Source organism: Hyperolius riggenbachi, chromosome 4 (assembly GCF_040937935.1).
Source record: "Hyperolius riggenbachi isolate aHypRig1 chromosome 4, aHypRig1.pri, whole genome shotgun sequence".
Taxonomy (NCBI): domain Eukaryota; kingdom Metazoa; phylum Chordata; class Amphibia; order Anura; family Hyperoliidae; genus Hyperolius; species Hyperolius riggenbachi.
The window spans coordinates 439,861,333-439,884,141 of NC_090649.1; the positions used below are offsets into that span (position 1 = coordinate 439,861,333).

Consider the following 22,809-nt stretch of genomic DNA (forward strand, 5'->3'; position numbering starts at 1 on the left):
TGTTACTCATCTTTATTTTATTATTAAGATTTATAATAAATAATTGTTTCAATTCAGTAGTCAGCATAAGGATAAGCTATAAAATAAAGCATTTTTTAAATGTATGTTTTGTAAAACTATTCCATTGCATTTGCTATGTTTTGTTTTCACACGATTTCACACCCTTTGTTTTTAGATCCTGATAATTAATTTACTCAACACTGTAACATTTTTTTGTTGCATTTATTCAATAATCATTTTTTTATTCCCATACACTTCGGCATACACTTCGGCATATACTGCACTTCATCATACCTACCTACCTACCACCCCAATATCCCTCCTGCACTCTATTTAACCAAACAATGCTGGCATAGGCCGCACTGCATCATACCTACCAACCCACTGTCACTCCTGCACTCTATTTAACCACACAATGCTGGCATAGGCCGCACTGCATCATACCTACCAACCCACTGTCACTCCTGCACTCCATTTAACCACACAATGCTGGCATAGGCCGCACTGCATCATACCTACCAACCCACTGTCACTCCTGCACTCCATTTAACCACACAATGCTGGCATAGGCCGCACTGCATCATACCTACCAACCCACTGTCACTCCTGCACTCTATTTAACCACACAATGCTGGCATAGGCCGCACTGCATCATACCTACCAACCCACTGTCACTCCTGCACTCTATTTAATCACACAATGCTGGCATAGGCCGCACTGCATCATACCTACCAACCCACTGTCACTCCTGCACTCCATTCAACCCCACAATGCTGGCATAGGCCGCACTGCATCATACCTACCAACCCACTGTTATTCCTGCACTCCATTTATCCACACAATGCTGGCATAGGCCGCACTGCATCATACCTACCAACCCACTGTCACTCCTGCACTCCATTCAACCCCACAATGCTGGCATAGGCCGCACTGCATCATATCTACCAACCCACTGTCACTCCTGCACTCCATTCAACCCCACAATGCTGGCATAGGCTGCACTGCATCATACCTACCAACCCACTGTTACTCCTGCACTCTATTTAACCCCACAATGCTGGCATAGGCCGCACTGCATCATACCTACCAACCCACTGTCACTCCTGCACTCCATTCAACCCCACAATGCTGGCATAGGCCGCACTGCATCATACCTACCAACCCACTGTCACTCCTGCACTCCATTTATCCACACAATGCTGGCATAGGCCGCACTGCATCATACCTACCAACCCACTGTCACTCCTGCACTCCATTTATCCACACAATGCTGGCATAGGCCGCACTGCATCATACCTACCAACCCACTGTCACTCCGGCACTCTATTTATCCACACAATGCTGGCATAGGCCGCACTGCATTATACCTACCAACCCACTGTCACTCCTGCACTCCATTTATCCACACAATGTTGGCATAGGCCGCACTGCATCATACCTACCAACCCACTGTCACTCCTGCACTCCATTCAACCCCACAATGCTGGCATAGGCCGCACTGCATCATACCTACCAACCCACTGTTATTCCTGCACTCTATTTAATCACACAATGCTGGCATAGGCCGCACTGCATCATACCTACTTAACACTCAACTGTCACTCCTGCACTCCATTCAAATGTTAAAGAGTGGAACCAAGAACAGGTAACAGGTCCTATGTAATGTAAATTTGATTAAATGAATGAATGAATTATGTATGGGTACGATGCAGGTTAATATTTGAAAATTATACTCTATTTTACATTCTTAGAGCACAATTGAAAAAGGATTCAGGCCTTAGCATTAATAATTTTGCTATATGTAACAGTGATGTGCATGTACTCACAAAGAAAATTATTCAATTCCACCTTTACTACACGTTGGTTCAAGCTCACTGGAAAATAGTTTTATGTGTGATAGATAAGACCTCTGTCTTCAATGTGCACAACATTGTTAGTGGATTACCTGGAGCTGTTAGGCATGGGCATACTAGAGTATAGTAGTGCTGTGTAAGAAAGTGAACCTAATAAGTTCCTCAATGTCCTCCTCTACTACCTTGAGATTTATGTAAAAGTCAAGGTATTTCAATCTGTCTTGAGAATTGTGCATGTACACACAATGTCTCCTTGGGGTACTACACATGCGCACCACTACGGCGCATGTGTACAATCTTAATGCTTGTGTAAGTGGCACGGTGGAAGGATACCACTGACTGGCTTAATTAGCAGGACTCATAGTACAATTTGTATGTGGTGGATTGGGACAGCGATGGACTAATTGACATGAATGTGCATGGGAGAAGACACATGATTTATTATATTACTTGGTTCATAGATAAACAAGGTGCATTATATAACCCATTGTACTGTTTCTCAAACAGCAGCTTATATTTATGTTACAGCAAGTGTTAGTTACTTATTGATAGCCAAATAAAATTGAAAGGGCCTTTTTCCACTACACACAGAATGGATGCAGATAAACTGACTACAATAAATACCTTTGTGAAAATATGAATAAGAAAAATTGCATTTCATGGAATCAGGCCAATACAGTTTGATTTTAGTCAAATTTTCAACATCCATTCGTCATCTAATCAGCATGCAGTGTAAACTAGCCCTAATAGATAGAATTACATAAATGCAATGAAGTACCTGATGACCAACTGAAACATTATTTTAGAAAAAATAGTCATCAAACACTTCACTGTGAAATCTTGTCAAATACATATTTAAAAACAGTGAATGTTAACTTTTAATTTGTACAATAAAAATCGATTGCAATACTATTTTCATCCAAAGAACTAGTGTTTATTGAAAATTACACAATTTTAACATTAGTAATTGTATTGTTCACTGTATTTTCAAACATTTTACCAATGCTCATAATATTGCGTAATTGAAAACAATGCACATGGCCATATTTAGTAATTTACAACATATCCACATCTTGGTGTAACAGGTTTAATATGTATTAACAATGTTTCAATATAAACAATCTTTAACGTTTACAATGCAAAAGGCATAAAAGTAACGCAATGGCCGTAAGGTACATTTAAACACACAACGACGTACAGTTTTTAATACAGCATTTTGCTTAAAATACGAAATTTAAGCCATCCTCTCCAATAAGCATCAGTGTCTGAAATTAGTGAACCTTGCTTCTAAATAGTGTATTTATTGTTAACATGTACTACATAATTTGAGACACAAATATATGTCTTTCGGTTAACTTACGCTACGTCATGAATCGTCTCAAACTTGTCTTATCCTGTACATGCCCTTATATGTAATGTATCCCCACTAACAAAAAAAAAAAATTAAACTTACTCACCTAAGGAGAGGGAATGCTCCGAGTACTAATGAGCCTACCCTCTCCTCTCCCGTTGTCCAGTGCACCCTTTATCCACTTGAGGACCCACCCTTTACCCCCCCCTTAAGGACCAGCGCTGTTTGTTGGGATCTGTGCTGGGTGGGCTCTGCAGCCCCCAGCACAGATCAGCGGGCACGCAGAGCGATCAGATCGCCCCCCTTTTTTCCCCCCTATGGGGATGATGTGCAGGGGGGGTCTGATCGCTCTGGTGGGCAGGCTTGTTGCGAGGGGGGGCACCTCAAAGCCCCCCTCCGCGGCGAAATTCCCCCCTCCCTCTCCTACCTGCTTATCCCCGGTGATCGGGGCTGCACAGGACGCTATCCGTCCTGTGCAGCCAGTGACAGGACGTCCCCTGTCACATGGCGGCGATCCCCGGCCGCTGATTGGCCGGGGATCGCCGATCTGCCTTACGGCGCTGCTGCGCAGCAGCGCCGTACTATGTAAACAAAGCGGATTATTTCCGCTTGTGTTTACATTTAGCCTGCGAGCCGCCATCGGCGGCCCGCAGGCTATTCACGGAGCCCCCCGCCGTGAATTGACAGGAAGCAGCCGCTCGCGCGAGCGGCTGCTTCCTGATTAATTAGCCTGCAGCCGGCGACGCAGAACTACGTCGCTGGTCCTGCAGCTGCCACTTTGCCGACGCACGGTATAAGCGTGCGGTCGGCAAGTGGTTAAGCAAATCCACGGTCGTGGGCACTTCTGAAGTTTTATGAAGCACTTGGGCTCATGAAGGCCGTCTGCTCGATACTGCACATGCGCAATAACGTTACATAGATGCGCCAGCGCATCATAGAGGGCACTCGCACATGTCCAGTATGCGGCGTCACGTCATCATTTGCCAGAGTGCTCCATTCTGTTTTCATTTTAATATAGTCCAAAACTTAAACATGTGGTTCAAATTCAATCAAAACTCTAGCACTTATGCTACATACACACTTGAGATAAAATTATTTGGAAAAGGAAAGACCACAGACCTATTTTAACACATTCCATACAGTATGAGAGCCATACCTACACAGTAGATTATATGGAGCTGAACTCCACATCAGATAAACACTTTCCACGATGCTGCACACACAGATGCCCGTACACATTCTAAAGATCATTATCTGCAATACACCTGTTAATGCAAAAGATCCATTCCAGCAATATGCAGTAATTGTCTATGAGATCTGCAGATCCTCATACACACCTTGATTAACAGATAATCATCTGGAGAACGGATCCACCAGGATGTATTTTCAGATCTGCAGATGAAGTCTGTTAAACAGCGTGTGTATGATGATCTGCAGATCTCATAGACTATGATTGAATTTAGCAGGAATGGATCTTTGGCAGGAACAGATCTTTTGAATTAGTACGGGCATCTTTGTGTGCAGCATCTTGCAAAGGTTGTATCTGTTGGTGGAGTGCAGCTCCATATTATATACTGTGTAGGTATGGCTGTGATACAACATGGAATGTGTTAAAATTGATCTGCGATCTTGCATTTGCCAAAGACTTTTATCTCAAGTGTGTATGCAGCATAACTTTTAAAATTAGTAATTCTTTGCAGTTTTTATTTAACATAAGTAGGTAGAAATAAAATTCCATGCTGGTGTATTTGTCAATGTAAACTACAAATAAAAAGTTCCTTTCTTTTACATTTAAACTGAATTAATAGGTATACATAGTCTGCCAAGTTTACTTTATTCACATCAATAACAGTTGTCGTACATAAAATGTGTTATATTTTAGGCATTATATTCAAATGAACATCACAAATAAGCATGTAGCTAGTCTGGTATGATCGTACTTTAAAGTATGAAATGCAGGATCCGCTGCATGCTTGTTCAGTGCCTATGGATAATATTAGAGGCAGAGGATCTGCAGGCCTACCAGCCAACTGTTATTGTTTACAAGGAAATAAACTTGGGCGTCTCCATATACCTATTTCCTCAGTGCCACTGTAAAGTAAAATGTTTTATACTTTATCGATGGATGAAGTTAAAATTACACTATTAATAGTAAACTCTAAAGCAACTGAACAATTACTGTTTGACAAGGACACTACTCTGAACACAATGAAACACAGATTACTGTGTTCACCCAATGTTGTCTATCAGATTATGGTGAAGGTTTGCGCTTCCCATCCAGAATTGTATTCTGCCTTTGTAAAATCTCAAGCTGATTTTCATGGACATACTTTAGATTTTCTAAGAGTAGACTCATAAGCTCATATATGTTTTTGGAAAGATTTAACATACGGTCCATATGTAAAGTAGTGTTTTTTTGTAACATTGCATCACTAATGTCTTGACTAATACTTTTGGAAACTGGCTCAGTTTCTTTATTGGAATCACTGTTTTCTATACTTTCTACACATTCTTCCTCGACTTCAGATTCTTCAACCACACATCCTGTCTTGTCCTTATTTTTTCCCTGCACTTCTATCTCTTTGGAGGGTGTATCATTACCCAATTTGTCATCGTCATTGGAAGACACCTCATATTCAACTATCCCTGAAACTAAGTTTTCTTTAACCTCTTTCTTTTTTCTTTCAAGACTGTAAACACAAGCATCGTAAACGTATTCATTGCACTTTGTGTAGTTTTTGGTTGCCGAGCGCTTTGGTCTTGTAGAAATTTGGTTGTTTTCTCACTAGCTACTAATTTATTAACCTCTTTTTTTTGTTTCTAATACCTTGTGCATGTCAACAGTAACTGTGATTTTTTTTTTTTTGGATGATTCATTCCCATTTCCAGGGTCTATGTTGTCACACACGTTAGAGTTTCCTTCACTTATGTATTCATCATGAGCATGATTTTTCTCCTCTTTTCTTTTTCTTTCCATGGGTGTCACGGACTCCTGGTTTTCCAGAGTCTGTTTTCCAATTTTTGTACCACTGGTGTTATCTTTCTCTATTTTTCCTTCTTTTCCATTTCCAATTTTATTTTTCTTCTTGTTTTTTCCCAGGTAAACACACTTCTTTGCTTTCATGTTCTGTACAAGAATTTTTAGTTAAATTATTATTGTGTAGAACTTATTAACACATTTCATATATATTGATACACTTCAACTCAGAACTGTGTATTCAGACTATGGGCCATATGCAATTCACTTTTTCAAACAACTTTCCTCACAGGAGATAATTTTTAATCTTCTATTTACATAATTTTTCAGCACTTTAAAAAGAAAACAAGTACAAAAAAGTAGTTAAAAGGGTACTATTACAATTTTTTTTTAGTATTTTGTTGTTCTCTGGTGTCTTAAAAGGCATTTTATTGAAAAGTTTCAAAACTTCGCCTAGGAGAAAACTCTGTAGAAAAATTAAATTGCATATGGTAAACAATCACAGAAAGCGCTGCTAAAAGGAGATTCAAGTAAAAAACAATACTTTAATAAAACAATAAAGGATTGGACAGAATTGTCCAGCTTTTTGGAAAAAATGCTGGTAGCATAAAATCACATGCAAATCGCATGAGATACTGAAACAGGTAAACACACCCGCCTCAGGTGTATATGTGCATATACTAAAACTGATAAAACTGGTTTAAAAACTGATGACGGACCTAGAAAAGTCCCAAACAGTGATCTTGTGGACAGGATCCCTCTGTCCTAAAACAGGGATTTCTTTAGATGTTAACAGTGGCTTGTTCCATAATGAGGAGGATTTTGATTTATCAGATTTGCATAGAGTAAAATACAATTGCTTCAATGTGGCAATGAGGTTAATCCAACTTGTGTGCGACTGCACTGAAACAATCTCACCCGTCTCGTGTTGGTTGAGGTTAATCTGTGTTGTTGCGCAGGACTGCGTCTTCCGAGGAGCCGCTCTATCTTACTGGCCCCGGCCGGCGGCACAGTAAAAGAGACTAGACGGAGGTGTCACGTCGGGCAGGAGTGCCCGGCTCCCCTATAGATGATGTGAGTATTTGGGTGGCAGCGGCACGCCGCTGAGCGGACTTCCGTAGTGAGGCTTGATGTTAGCAGCCGCTTGGCTCCAGCTGACCCCGTTCCCCACTGGTGGTGACGTCACACTCACAGCCTACGCTGACGTTTCGGAGGGAACGCCCCCCTTTCTCAAAGCTTGGCTGCTGGGGGATCTGGGGCTGGCTTTTTATGTCCTATGTAGCGCTGTCAGTTTTGCTCAAATGCAAATAATTCCAAGTCTTTATTTAGCCCGTGTGGAATAAGAGAATTTAAATTAAAAATCCACATTGTTTCTCTGCGGGACATTTCTGATACATAGTCTCCTCCTCTCCATGGTCTCTTTACTTGCTCCAGTGCACAGAATTTGGTTCCCTTAAAGGAACATCCATGTTTCATCTTGTAGTGTTCTGATAATGGGTGTTTCTTACAACCTTTTTTGATATTTATACAGTGTTCATTCAGTCTCTCTTTGAGGAATCTTTTGGTTCTTCCCACATAGTGTTTAGAGCATGGACATATTAATACATATATAACCCCCTTAGAGTCACAATTGGTAACATCCCTAATCTTAAATTTATCTTTACTGGTCATCGATTGGATTTCATGTATTTTTTCAATTGAAGAGTTGGATTCTCTACATGCTCTGCAAAAGCCACACTTCTTGAAGTATCCATCTTGTTTACCTTGTGTTGTGCTTTTTACGGTTGGGGCTAATATATTGCCCAGATTCTGAGATCTCCTAAAAATCTATTTTGGCTGTTCTGATAATATAGGCATCAATATGGGATCTTCCCTCAAAATGTTCCAATACTTGCCCACTATACTCTGAACTCTTGAAGATTGTGACGAATATTTCATAATAAGACATGGTTGCTGATCATTATGGTCCGTGTGAACCCCCCTCTCCCTCAATAGATCCTGTCTTACTGTACTTTTCGCTCGTTCTCTAGCTTCCATTAGAGCTTCAACTGGATACCCTTTTTGTTGAAATCTATCGTGCAATATGTCAGCCTCAACCTCAAAGTCACTGATCCTAGAACAGTTTCTCCTCAGCCTAAGAAATTGACCTCCAGGTATGTTGGTCAACCATTTAAGATGGTGACAACTATCTATATTAATGAAACTGTTGGTATCCACTGGTTTCAAATAAGTTCTAGTTAATATCTTGTCGTTTTCCTTGTAAATGGTAAGGTCCAAAAAGTTGACCTGTGTCTGGCTAGAGTCCCCTGTGAATTTGAGGTTGTAGCTGTTGTCATTTATCCACCTCATAAAAGCCTCCAAACTGGCTTTAGTGCCCTGCCAGATAAAAAATGCATCGTCTATGAATCTCCTCCAGAGCACCAGGGCGGCTCCGGGGCCCCCTGGGCCGTAAGGATGGAAGCGTTCCCAGTGGGACATATAGAGGTTGGCGAAAGAGGGGGCAAACCTCGTCCCCATCGCTGTCCCGGTGCCCTGGAGGAAGTACTGACCCTCATAGACGAAGTAATTGTGTTTAAGAATGAACTGGATGCCATCCAAAATAAACTGTATCTGTTCCTCCCTTAAGTTGTGAGCCTCCTCCAGGAAAAACTTCACTGTCTCCATTCCTTTGTCATGTGGTATGACCAGGGCCGGCCCTAGACTTTTTGCCGCCTGAGGCAAATTTTGAAAAAATTATTGCTGCCGCCCCCCCCCCCCGCCGCCGCCGCCGAGCTGGAGGGGTAGCGGGCAGGACGGGGAGGCAGTGGGCGGGGAGGACTCACCTCTTCCTCACTCGATCCAGCATGCGCCCCACTGACGTCATTTCCTGCAACGCCGTCCACTTACAATACAGTGGGCGGCGTTGCAGGAAGTGATGTCAGTGGAGCGCACGCTGGATCGAGGAAGAGGTGAGTCCTCCCCGCCCACTGCCTCTTACGAGTAGCGCTTCTGATCTATTTAAGGCTGGAGGGGAGCGGAGGACGGGGGACCCAGGCGAGGGAGGGGGGGGGTCCGACCCCCCTCCCCGCCTCTAGGCCCAATACCCCTGTCCTGCCCGCTACCCCTCCAGCTTGGCGGCCGGCTCCCCGCACCCACCGACGGGCGGATGCCGCCCCTAGAAATGTGCCGCCTGAGGCAAAAGTTTCACCCCGCCTCATGAGCGGGCCGGCCCTGGGTATGACAGTGTACAGCGAGCTAACATCCACTGTACATAACCAGTACTCGTCCTGCCATCCGTAGCCATTAAGAATTCTTAAAAAGTGGCCAGTGTCTTTGATGTAGGCAGGAGTTTTCTTGACCAGTTCTTGCAGATAGAGGTCCACATAATGAGACAGCTGTGAGGACATAGAACCTATCCCCGATATTATCGGCCTCCCAGGTGGATCATGTAGACCTTTATGTATGTTTTAGGACAGAGGGATCCTGTCCACAAGATCACTGTTTGGGACTTTTCTAGGTCCGTCATCAGTTTTTAAACCAGTTTTATCAGTTTTAGTATATGCACATATACACCTGAGGCGGGTGTGTTTACCTGTTTCAGTATCTCATGCGATTTGCATGTGATTTTATGCTACCAGCATTTTTTCCAAAAAGCTGGACAATTCTGTCCAATCCTTTATTGTTTTATTAAAGTATTGTTTTTTACTTGAATCTCCTTTTAGCAGCGCTTTCTGTGATTGTTTACTAAGTTTATTCAGGTTTGGGACCCCTCTGCAGAGTCTGCAGCTGCGAGTGTGGGCGCTACGCTATATCAATTCAAATTGCATATGGCCCAATGAATCATACTCAAGAACTCGGATTTTGGGAAATCTTCTAAACCATGATTACGATTCAAAATAGTTATTTTCATACACTGATGATTTGTAGTCTAATTAATTTTATACAAAATAAACATAACTGTTAAATATTTAAATAATTAGTGGAAGTAGAGGAGACTAAGTAGTCGAACTACAGGCTTTTGAATTGGATCCATTTTGGGTCACCCTAGTTGGATTTTTTGTCTGAATACTGTTTTTATAAAGTAAGTCGTGACAGTAATACTGAACATTTTTACTAGTGTCCAGTACGTAAAGGTATTAAGGGTAGCGCTGGATGTCATGATATCAATCTGTGCATAAGCTTGTGGGCTACATACAAAGTATGTATAATAGCATAAGAGTACAATATACACGATCAACCAAAATAGAAATTTTCAAGTTCTCACACAGGCGAAATGAAGAGAAAGGTCTATGGAGGCTTTCATATTTTTTTAATTTAAGTGTAAAAAATTTTACAGGCAACCATGCTTAGCCACTGTCTACAATATTATAAAAGGTATTACACCTATACTAGCATGAACCAGATACGGATTTGTATTATTAAAAATCATATATTGTATTAATAGCTGCGTTTTTGTCTCATGGGTTATTCTCAGGCTACTGAAGACAAATAGAGCAGCATTGATGCCAGGCAACTGAAATACATTTAAAGCAATTAAACATGGAAGCCTCCATATACCTCTTACTACAGTCGACCTTTAAGTTTCATGCAAGATAACAAATATCACAGACAGCAAGGCAGAAGCCATACTAACTAACAGCTTGTTAAATAAGCCTGATTAATTGTGTGTTCATTCCATTTAAATGAATTTATATCCAATGTGTAAACAAATAATCTTGCTTGTCAAGGCTTAGGTACTCTATTTTGACTATGAGATGCTAGGGATATTGAACTACCAATGAACTGGGCCGAACAGGGTCATGGGTGTACCATTTCATTTTGCGGAGGAACGGAAGTAAGATAAAAAATGCTACATATAACATTAGCTATCAAAATTGTAATATTTTAATAGTGCAGCCACTCAAAGTTGTGCTGATTGAACTGGTTTGTTTACTTATTAAACCAATATTGATTTTTGTGTGAACATGAGTAAGACATACAACTAGCTATATTTTACTCTCATTCCATATGTTTTATAACACAATACTACACATTAGACATTATTTAAAATTTTTCTTAAGATTATTATTACATTAAGGGCGTTATCTGTTAATACACAGTGTACTATATAGACTTGTTTCTTACTTTTTTGGTTAAATACACGAGGTCACGATTTCATTATTGCTATTCTTGTTATGGGCATTAGAACAGAGCTACTGTCATTAAATTCTATTTAAATAAAAAAAAGGGCAAAGTAATGATACAAGACGTAAAAATTTGTTTAAATTAATAGGGAACAGACCATCAACTTAGAAGAAGAATGATTTATGTCTCATTATCCCACCCAAAAAAATTTGCTACGTGTTATTTGTACAACTGTCATAATTTTTAAACGTTGTTCTTTTCATTTCCATCACATGATGGAGTCATGTCTGCTTATTGCCAGAAATTTAGAAAAAAAAATTAAAATCAAGTATAAAATTATTGTTACTATATTCACACTGCACTATTGGAATGAGATTAAACTGTAAAATATGCTTATTGATATGTTAACTATAACATATAGATTGTGATAAATATTAACCTTCTTCATCCAAACTCTCCAAAACTTTGGATGTGGACACCACATTCTCAATACTTTCATTTTCCAAACCTGCTTCATTTTCTGTACTAAGTGCTCTCTTATACACTATCTTCTTTGCTGAGGATTTCTTCTTTCTTTTTGTTCCTATAAAAATAAAAATTTTAGATAAAAAAAATTGAACACTGTACACTATGTGTTAATAGTATTTGATACTATATTGAATTTCACAATGACAGTTGATTTAAAAAAATATTTATCAATATAATAAATATTTTCATACCAAAAAAAGGGTTTTTTTTATCCTTCCAGAAATAATTAGGGATTATTTTTTTTTTTAAAAAACAGTCTGAAAAAATATCAGGGCTGTGGTGTCGGAGTCGTGGAGTCGGAGTCGGAGCAATTTTGGGTGCCTGGAGTCGGAGTTGTAGTTGGGAAATAATGCACCGACTCCGACTCCTAATGAATTTTAAACTGGAATTAAAATAGAAAATATGGTACAATGTTCTATTTCTCAGATAATAGTCATAAAAATAATGTATATATACAGTCAAAATACAGTAATAGCTGTGCTCAGTCCACAAAAATTAAATAAGGCAATCAAAATTAGTTACTTGTGCTGCTTCAATAAAGCAGTCCCCATATTTTTTAAGTCAGATATACGTATCTGATTTTGACTGTACAGTATATATGATGTGTACACAGGAACATCTTATATATATACTACATAACATCTATTCTGTAAGTATAAAGCCTGATGTGTAGCCGTGCCATTAACAGATGGTCAATGAGATGGAAATAATTCAGCATGGATGCTGGTTTATGCAAATGTATGGGCTCTCTTTGCTCATGAAATAAAAAAAATTGATATGTTGTTAAAATTTGGTTTGGTGACTACAAATTACAGGGTACCTGAGACGGATGAAAATTAATTTTTTTTATACACACCTGGGGCTTCCTACAGCCACCTTCAGGCCAATCAGTCCCTCGCTGTCCTCCTCCACCACCTTGATCTTCTGCTATGAGTCCTGGTATTTCAGCCAGTCAGCGCAGTCCAGCCACGTGCCGCTCCCACAGCCAGGAACATTCTGCACCTGTGCAATAGTGCTGCGCAGGTGTAGTACGCTTCAGGCGGCGGAGTGTGTGCATGCACACTATGACAGACTGGCTCAAGTACCTGGACTCATAGCAGAAGATGCAAGTGGTGGAGGAGGACAGCGAGGGACTGATTAGCCTGAAGGGGGCTTGAGGAAGCCACAGGTAGGTAGAAAACTTTAATTTCATCTGTCTCAGGTTTACTTTGTTACACAGCAGTACTATACTCTACATATGCACTCCCCACAGAGCTGGAGGGAATCCACTGAGAATGTTGTGCACATTGAACACAGAGGTGTTGTCTATCACCCATAAACCTGGTTCAGATTGTGCATGAAGAATGTGTAATAGAGGAAGAATCTCCTCATTCACCTGCAGCGTACCTGCACATCACTCTTACATGTACCCACAGTTACATTGCCTAAGGCCTGATCCATGTTCAGATTGTACATGAATAATGTGTAATAGATGAAGAATCTACTTGTTCCCCTGCAGAGTATCTGCACATAATTCTTACATGTACCCACAGTTACATTGCCTAGGGGCTGATAGATGTTCTTTGTTATGGTTTGTACCTTTTACAAGTACTCTTACCAAGGACTAGTTTTATTACAAAGTGAATAAATATAGTAGTCTACATATCCTTCACACTTCAGTTGTCTCTTAAATTCCTAAGTATTGCCAGTTAATAGACGAATTTCACGTTACATACTGTTAATCAACAAAATTGTAATATGCAAATTAAAGGAGTCTGAGTCGTCGAGTAGTCGGAGTTTGTGGAATCCTAAACTGAGGAGTCGGAGTCGGTGGATTTTTGGACCTACTCCACAGCCCTGAAAAATTTTGACCTACATACCCAGGTTATGTTAATATTTTACTCACACTTTACATAACATGTGCAGTAACCACATAACGCCTTGGACATAAGCTTTAAAAATAGATAACTGGTGGCCCAATTTTTGCTGCATGTGCAAATTTATTGCTACGGAACAGTTAGGCAGACACTATAGAAATTGTATATTTACAGCCATCAACATCAGTACAGCAGGAAAATAAAGATGCAATAAACAGGTAAGTTCGAAATATCTTTTATTCCCTGTGCTCGGTTTCATTGTGTACTGCTCAACCTCATCAATCAAAACTATGATAAAATAAATACTTGAGCATTCAATGTGCCTTCTCACATCCATCGACATAGGTCAGTCTTTGTTAAAAAAATGTACATTCTTACCCAAGCCTGCCCCCATGTGGTTATATTCATGAATTTTTTCAACTTTTGCAATACATAACATTGATAAAGAATACTCAATAATTGAAATTTTAAAACACAACTAGAATAAAAAAAATAAAAACAAATTTATAAAAAAAAATTACAATTTTAGAGAATTACACGCACTTATTTTATGGTCTCCCAGTTATCGGGTAGTCCAAGAGTATCACCTGCTTTTAAAATCCATGATGACTCATCATTGATGAGATAGTCTTCAACAAATCCAACGCACTTTGCTGTCTTATGACTGCTAAAGGGGCCCATACACCTAATGATTTTACCAATGATATACAGCCGATCCTATCACAGTGATGAAATCGGCCGTGAAATCGCCGTGCATAACGCTGATAGACCAATCATTGTTCCAGTGACATCAGATGTTCACGTTGAACCATCCGTGAGGAAGAGTTTTATCGATCGCTGGCGGGTCGTGAGTGCATGGCTAGCGTTGGGCAAATTCACAAAGACCAACACAATGCAGCGGATATACATTTTCTGTTCCGCCACTAGCATGTTCACCACTGTATTGCATACGCTCCGAAATATGGACCTTTTCACCAGCTACACAGAACTTTAAAGAGACTCTGTAACAATTTTTTCAGCCTTAGTTCTTCTATCCTATAAGTTCCTATGCCTGTTCTAATCTGCTCTGGCTTACTGCAGTCTTTCCTAACTGCACTGTCTCTGTAATAAATCAATGTATCTTTCCTCTGTCCTGTTTGTCGGGCTAAAGCTTGATTGTGTGGAATGTGCAGGGCTGCTTGTGATTGGTAGAAGCGATACACACCCTCTGCAGGCCCCCTGCATACTCTGAATGACTCATACACTATGCTTAGCTGAGCCTATTAGAAGCTGGTTAGTTTGTTTGTAAACACTGCCTAAAACTGTTAATTACAAGCCAGGATTGCAGCAGAGAGTGGCAGAAACAGCACAGAGGGGCACAGGAGAAAATAATGAATAGAATGGTATGCTTTTTATTGTAAGAATATTAGAGTACAGATTCTCTTTAAGTCCAGGCAGGAAGGGTAAACAGTACAGCGCCATCCACAGTTTAAATTTACCCTAGCCCGGAAGTTCGGTAGCTGAAGGAACGGTCCACATCAGGGAGCGTACAAGAAAACAGCGGGGACCTGGTTAGTTGCGCCAGGGGAACAGGTAATGTATGCGTGTGAAGGGTGCAGCAACTGCAGCAGCTTCACATATTGTGATCTGTTTCAGAATTAAATCCAATCACAATCTGTTTGCAGTAAAGGCAGTCATACGATCTGGATATCAAACAGCATGTCACGGATGTCGGCTAAGCGTCTCTCCCTGTCACACGAGTCATGCAGTGACAGTGATGCGTCAATGCAAATACTTTGCCTTTTACGTACACTATCTATAGCCATTATCAAAGTGTCACTCACAGGACAATGTACTGCACTACAGCAGAGGCACAGGTGTGACAAAGTAGGCAGGTAAAGCACGCAATTATGCTTGTGCATCCGCCGTCAGTTTTGTACATTACAAATTCTTTTATTTTTTTTTATTTTTAATGTAAAACAAAATAAAAAATTACCTTTCCTACGGCCTAGAGTTGGATTTCGAAGGATAGCTTCGCGAAGTTTTCTCTCCCATTTATTGTACTGAACTGTAGTGTACTTTTCACGAGATATCTTGTCTTGTACTTTGGACTTGCAGTCCTGAAACCTGCGACAACAGCTGAACGGTCAATTTGTGAAACTGAAGATACCTAAAAAAAAAAAAAGTCATACATACCTTACTTTACGTAATTCTTATAAAAATACAGGTGAAATTAACTGTAAATAGATTAGTTCCCCAAAATAACTGTATAAAGATATGATGCGTTTTCTTGGTGAACTTTACACGTACAGTGAACAATTTCTTTGTATCTGTTTTAGGTATTGACAAGATCGTGGGAGGGGGCAACAAATTGGGCCTGTTATATGCAGCTTCAACGCCTGAATAGCTTCTGGTATAGAAACATTCACTTTAGAATAGCTAGATATGTTTTCAATAAATATGTAAAAGCGTAATAATCCGCACCACCTTCATGCATGTATCTTCATTTATTGGTAGAAAAAGACAAACATATTAAAAAGAACTGCAGGGCAAAACAGTCCGCTGTTTCGGGCTACCTGCCCATCTTCAAGTTGCCCAGTTCTGATTAAAACACATATCAATGCACACATATATATACATCTCATCCAATCGTAGGAGGTATACAAATTAGAGAACCTGATGGAGAACTGATCATTTGCATATATTGACCACACCTATAAGGCCACAAAGTGAGCTGATTGGCTAAAACCGATTTTCAAATTCCCAGTACAATGTAAATACAATAAAGATCGTTCCATATCTCACAGTAATCAGATCTCTCATGATCTATATAATTATATAGATCATGAGAGATCTGATTACTGTGAGATATGCTGATAACGATCTTTATTGTATTTACATTGTACTGGGAATTTGAAACTCGGTTTTAGCCAATCAGCTCACTTTGTGGCCTTATAGGTGTGGTCAATATATGCAAATGATCAGTTCTCCATCAGGTTCTCTAATTTGTATACCTCCTACAATTGGATGAGATGTATATATATGTGTGCATTGATATGTGTTTTAATCAGAACTGGGCAACTTGAAGATGGGCAGGTAGCCCGAAACAGCGGACTGTTTTGCCCTGCAGTTCTTTTTAATATGTTTGTCTTTTTCTACCAATAAATGAAGATACATGCATGAAGGTGGTGCGGATTATTACGCTTTTACACTATTGAATCCTGTGGTGTCCGGGATTTTTCTCCAGCACACCTACCATTCCTGACTGGATGGCATGCCAGTGAGTGCTACTCCATACATAGAACTTCAATAAATATGTATTCGCTTCGTTTTGCAAGATGTTCATGTATAACATTTATTTAAAATCCCCCCCCCCCATGAGGTGCAAATGCAAGCCAATTAAGCATCAGGAAGTGCAATTAAGCAGTACATGAGCAAAGGGAATTAGTGCCGGTGTTGTGTTTCTGATTACACTTCCTGTGGATTTGCAGTGCACCGCATGCGCACTAGTAGACTGTGCGGTGGCTTTTACTATTTCATAATGCTGCTGATGGTAACATTATAATTATCTCTGCTTACACACATCCTACACTCCTAAAATTTTAAAGGTAGGAAGGGGGACCCCAAACTACATCTATAAAAAATTGCAGCCCCCGAGCCCCACTGCCTCCAAAGTTTCATTTCAAGAATCTATCTCCTGAACCACTGGTGCTCGGTGGATGCAATATGGCATACAGTTGGTTCGGGGGATCCATTCCCTTCTATGAAAATTTGAATAGTCTACTATATATGGAAGCATAGATATTTATTATGTTAACATCAGCATCAAAATTATCTTCACACTGTGCATGTGTACTACTCTATGTGGTGGGGAGCTTCAAGTTAGTGCAATCATACATTACACCAGTATTGTGTCCTAGTAGGCTGCCTGTTGATTTGCGCTTCCACACATGTGCAGTTGTAGACTAAGTCCACTATTCCGATAGCATGATGATGCTGGTGTTAAAAAATTGTCCAAAAAAAAATTGCACCAGGAGATATTACACTAATCATATTTTGAGGGTAAGGAGTGAACACCTGAAATACATAAAAAAAAAAAGAGATTGCAGCCTCCCTGATCCCTGCTATTCAAGGAGATAGATTAGTGAAAAGTTTCTTATGAAACATTTGGTCTCTGGTGCAGAAATTGTGTAGAATGTAGTTTGGGCTGTTTCCTCCCTACAATAAATAATATTGTAGTGTAAGAATTGTGGAAGCGTAGTTATGTACAATTAAACCACCAGAAGAAAAATTAAACTCACAGTAAGCATGCATGATACTCGTTATGTAAGGGAGCTTTCGGCCAGGTGTAAAGATTGATAGCACCGGTCGTAAGCTTCCTTAAAAACTACAAAACTTTTCCTACTGTAAATATCTACGCCTATACAACTATTACACTTAGATTATTTTGTGGGTAGAAAGGGGACACCACCATAACTACATTAATAACTATCTTCAGCACCCTAGACCCATTGCTTCCGGAGATTGATTACATAAACCTATATATGGAACCAGCTCTGCTCTGCAGCAGAAATTTGCCAGAAAAGTAGTGAGTGGTGTCACTTCCATGCCCTTAATTTGTGGAGTTTAAAAGGTTTTGGAGTGTAGATAGGTTGCTATTTGTAACATCATTAGCATCATTCTAAGTTACATGTGTCCACACATTCTGCTAATGCGCATGCGGCCAGCAAAAATCAGTATTCAGCGTACTTAGACACAACAAAGAAATATTACAATTTATCCATTATAATTCTTCAAATCAACATTACAAGATGTAAAACCTTGAGTGAAGGAAATAATGTGAACACCTGTCAATATCTCTAACTGACATAATAATGTAGTACTGGAAACATGAATTCTGTAATGTAAATAGTATTGTACACTCAAATACTACTTACTCATACTACTTAAAACTCATATCCCTGCCTACCAAAGCTGTGTCAAACTTCAACTTGCTAAAAGGTTCATTGGCTACTTATGTAGGATAAGGATAACATGAGGTATTAGTATGCAAAATTTCAATCTCCACGCAACGCTGAAGCTAGAGAAAAATTATTTAAAAATATATAGGGAAGCAGTAGGGCATGTGTGGTGGGATTATGCATATAGGTAGTTTGCTCACTCAAAATCATAAATGGAAATGTTGAGTAATGCATTATGTAATTATGCAAACAATTTGATAAGTTAAACACAGAAAAAATTAATGACGTACTTAATGTTCAAGCACAGTATACTACTGGGCATGCGTGGCATATCAACTTAACATGCATCTTAATAAGACACAACACCAGCTTCTAAGACATGACAATATTCACTTTACTATGCATTGCTCTGTATGGATGATTGTAACATTTCTGTGGGTTCTTTGCAACCTAAGCCACACAACAGTGGAGGAAAGAGCAAAGATTTAAATTAATACGAATGCTATTAGTGTAATGATGAATTTTATCCACACTCGTGCACTATGCATTTAGGTACAATATTTAATGTACATAATTGAAAATCCAGTCCGATGCTAGCAAAAAATATATTATTTGTATTTATTCATTAAAAGAAATCTTCTAAATTTTAACATGCAAACATTTTAAATAAATTAATAACTACTAAGTACCTGATTGTAGAAATAAGTATTTGATTTCAATGATGTAGCAGAAACGGTGTAGTGTCAGAACGGGCAGCCCCGCAGGTTGGGCCGCTCTGTTGCTTCTGCGCATGGGGCTATGGGACGTGCGTGCTACGTCATCCTCCACCGCTGCAGTTTTGTGTAGTGTGATGAATGTGTATATTTCAGTGCTGCTCTGCTTTATCACTATACTACACCCCTTGTTCGCCACTGTTATGTCATAATAGGCAGCCCGAGAGCAGCCCAGCTCGCTGCAGAGGAAACATCATCGCGTACTACAGCATCGGGATACACGTCTTCAGCAGAACAGCGCATGCCCGTTTTTCTGCTGCTCATTTGTATATAAACGTTGTGGCTGCCTCCATCCACCACCGCAGAAGGGGCGGCGAGCAAGGGGTGTACTATAATGATAAAGCAGAGCAGCACTGAAATATACACATTCATCACACTACACAAAACTGCATTGTTGGAGGACGACGTAGCACGTACGTCCCATAACTGCATGCGCAGAAGCAATAGAGCGGCCCAACCTGCGGGGCTGCCCATTCTCACACTACACCTGCACTATCACTCAGCAGAACCAATCAGTATGCACTCATAACTACGAAGTTATTATACACTATCTACTTCCGCTCACAAGCCACTTCTGCTCATTCTCAACTGTTGGAATCGCCCTCTTACACGCCCCTCTCAGTGTGGTATCACTTGTAGGGGTGTGAATAGGAGGAGTTTCTTTGGCGATTAAGTGAAAAAAGGAATCTCATTTATTAAAACAGCTTAAGAAGAACACAATGCACTACACACCGCGTGAACCTTGTGTCCATTTTGTTATTTTAATAAAGTTTTGTATTTAATAGCGCTAGCAGCGGTGTAAATATTCTTACTGTAATACATCAAAGCATATAAAATCTAAATAACATAATTATTTATTATATTATAAACCTCTACAACCCTTTTTTTGGTAAAAATTAAATAAAAAAATCACATTGTACTCAAATTCTAGTCCAAAAAAAAAAAAAAAAAAAAGTACCGTATATACTCGCCTATGGCCTCGATTCATAAACAGCAGTGCGATAACAAAAATCTTGTCGGGAAAATACTGCACTCGGTATTTTCCCGGTCTGTGTGCTAATTCATAAAGATTTCCCCAGCTGCCCTTGGAGGTCGGTAAATTACCGCAGCCCATTAAGCGGTAGAGTAGAGCAGTGTCCCGATTCCCTCTTTGCCCTGCAGAAATGAATCACACAGACGGCTCTCTCTGGCTCTCCCACTGATGACTCAGACAGATGAGTCACACAGTCTTTCCCTGCCTGCAGAAATTACTCTCACAGCCGGCTCTTTCCACTGATGACTCCGACAGATGAGTCACACAGTCTTTCCCTGCCTGCTGAAATGATTCACACAGACGGCTCTCCGGCTCTCTCCACAGATGAATCAAATAGACTTTCGGATCTCTGCACTTTGCATTAATCAGAGCTGTCAGAGCTGTCGGTAACTTGTTAAGACCTCACCAGAGGTGTCGGTAACTACCGCCAGGCTTACCGCATGTTCAAGGCTTTATGAATTGACATTTGCTGACAATTTACTGACATGTGTTGTCGGTAACTGCAGCCAAGTCGGTAATTTAGCTCCCTGGTCGGTAATGTCAGCTTTTCATGCGGTAACAGCCTTTATGAATTGACATTTTGCTAAGTGGTCGGTAAAGTCTGCTGTTTTCAGCATTACCGCATGAGGTAATGCTTTATGAATCGAGGCCTATAAGTCGAGAAATTTAGGACTGACTCAAACTATAAAAGTGGGGGGGTCGCCTTATACTTGAGTAGTCCTAAATTTCACAACTTATAGCAGAGAATTGTAGGGGAGCCTCTTTCTCTCCCCTTACTCAGTCCTAACGCTGGCAGCTTTCCAGAAATCCCCCCTCCCTCCCATCACCACGTAAAGGATGGTCTTCTCCCCCTCTCTCCCCCCTCTGCCGCAGTCATCTAATGGTCAGCGCTGAAGTGGAAACTCACTGATTACACAACGAGACATCCTCCCTTGTCCCTCTGCTCACGCTGGTCTGTTTACAATACCACAGCTACGGCTCCGATGACACATGAAATCACATGACATCGGAGCCGTAGCTGTGGTATTCTAAACTAACAGGCCAGAACGAGCAGAGGGACAACAGAGGATGTCGCGCTGTGTAGTCAGTGAGTTACGTTTCCACTTCAGCGCTGATGCTGCATTGATGACACAGAGGGCTGAGCGAGAGGGAGAAGAAGCCATCCTTTGCGTGGTGACCGGAGGGAGGGGGGCTTTGTGGAGAGCTGCTGAGGAGGGAGTGAGTGAGACGGGGCCCTTTCCTTGGTGGTGGGAGGGAGGGGGGAATTTCAGCAAGCTGTGTGCTGTAGCACTTTGGGGAAGGGGAGACAGATGCTGGCTGCTGCAGCTCCTGTAAAACAGGGGACACACAGCTAGGGGACATAGGGGCCACACAGCCAGAGGGACATGGGCCACATAGCTACAGGGGCCACACAGCCAAGGGGACACTGGGGCCACAAAGCTAGAGGGGCCACACAGCCTGGCGGACACAGGGGCCACACAGAGGGGTCACAGTGACCACACTGAGACATCCTGGTGCCAAGTGCAGTCTTTAACTTTCCTGGGTAGACTTGTACTTGAGTAAATAAAAAAAATCCAGCTTAAGAGGGTCAAATATTGGGGTCGACTAATACACGAGGTCGACTTGTATCCTAGTATATACGGTAAGTCGGATTTCCTAGCCCACATACACAATGCAAACTCATTAATGAGTCTGACGTTCCCCATACGTATTCAACTAGAGAGCAATTAATTTCATATTACACTGTAAAATAATTGATTGTCATTGACAAATACTTATATAAATAAAGTAAAACCACTTGACATAACATATGGAATGTACGATGTCATACCTAATTCGTTACTTTACAAGTTTTTAAAAAGTATTTTTTTTTGTTAAATATATTTTTAAATAAAGCATTAAAACATATCTGAAAATGTTTTTTCTTAATATATAAATAAAACATTTTTACCTGTATAGCGATGTCCTCCCAGACTTTCTCCTTCTTTCGCAATTCTTCAGCATTTTGTTCTCTGGTGAATATGTACTTAAAACAAGGGCACAAGTGCGAGCATAACTCTAAATTCTCTTCTTCAGTGAATTTGAATGCTCTTTCTCTATTAGTTCCCATAAGCAATGATTGCTCTTTATCACTTTTTTCCTCATCTTCCATTAATAGTACGCTTGATCCAGAATGGATTCACTGCTTGATTCTTCTGTTTGAAATACTTGGTTATCTCTGTACTGTGTTAGATCAAGGACTTTAGTCTGGACATTCTTAGCCATGTTTGTATTCTGGTCTTCTTTGGAATTTTTGTTATCTTTTGGCTTCTTGATAAACTTTTCATCATCATCCTTCAATTTTTCTTGCACTGCTGTACTTTTTCCAGGTTTCTCTTCGGCTTTTTTCATTTGC

General features: G+C 40.4%; 1 long non-coding RNA gene across 1 annotated transcript; it reads right to left on the reverse strand.

The window, feature by feature from the left end:
• Window positions 1–3,966: 3,966 nt before the first annotated feature.
• On the reverse strand, window positions 3,967–21,386 carry LOC137570942 (uncharacterized). The gene is made up of 4 exons (XR_011031249.1): window positions 21,322–21,386; window positions 15,644–15,817; window positions 11,724–11,867; window positions 3,967–6,331 (listed from the first exon to the last, which is right to left on the reverse strand). It is a non-coding gene; the product is annotated as an uncharacterized lncRNA (long non-coding RNA).
• Window positions 21,387–22,809: the final 1,423 nt, after the last annotated feature.